Source organism: Penaeus vannamei, chromosome 10 (genome assembly GCF_042767895.1).
Source record: "Penaeus vannamei isolate JL-2024 chromosome 10, ASM4276789v1, whole genome shotgun sequence".
NCBI lineage: Eukaryota > Metazoa > Arthropoda > Malacostraca > Decapoda > Penaeidae > Penaeus > Penaeus vannamei.
This window is the reverse complement of record NC_091558.1, coordinates 33,218,339-33,218,939: the sequence shown is the minus strand read 5'-3', so window position 1 is coordinate 33,218,939 and position 601 is coordinate 33,218,339.

Sequence of the window (601 nt, the reverse complement as noted above, 5' to 3'; positions counted from 1 at the left end):
ACTGATTCATCATATCACTTTCCTAATATTAAAGTTTCAGGTCCGTTCGCATATCTTGAATCCGGTGCAAGACATCGGATTCATAAAACTCCTAAAAAAACGCTCAGGTCACAGAAGTCGAGCGCGATCTATACCATATGGACAGGATTTAGACTGGTTCAGTTTGTGGTCATACTTAATCGATACAGTATGACTGCTTTTAGTATCAGTATAAATATTAATATGTATGTACACACACATACACACACACGCACATATATCTATATATCTATATATAGATAGAGAGATAAATACATAGATAGATAGTTATACATAAGTGTATGTGTATGTATGTATGTGTGTGTTTTGATTCTGCATACAGAATTACACGAAAAAAATGCAATGTAAAATTTGTCCGTCACAAACTGACACACATTTTCTTACAAATCGTTGCCCCATGCTTTAATATTTCATCTTTTTCCTTCGCTTTTTTATCATCATTTATCGCGCTCTCCCTCTTTTCTCTTCTGTTCCCGGCAAGAGAGTCTTGAGGTGAGGATCAATATTTGAGGAAGCAGTAGGTTTGCGGACTGACGAAAAGTACTTTTTACGTTTTTGTTTC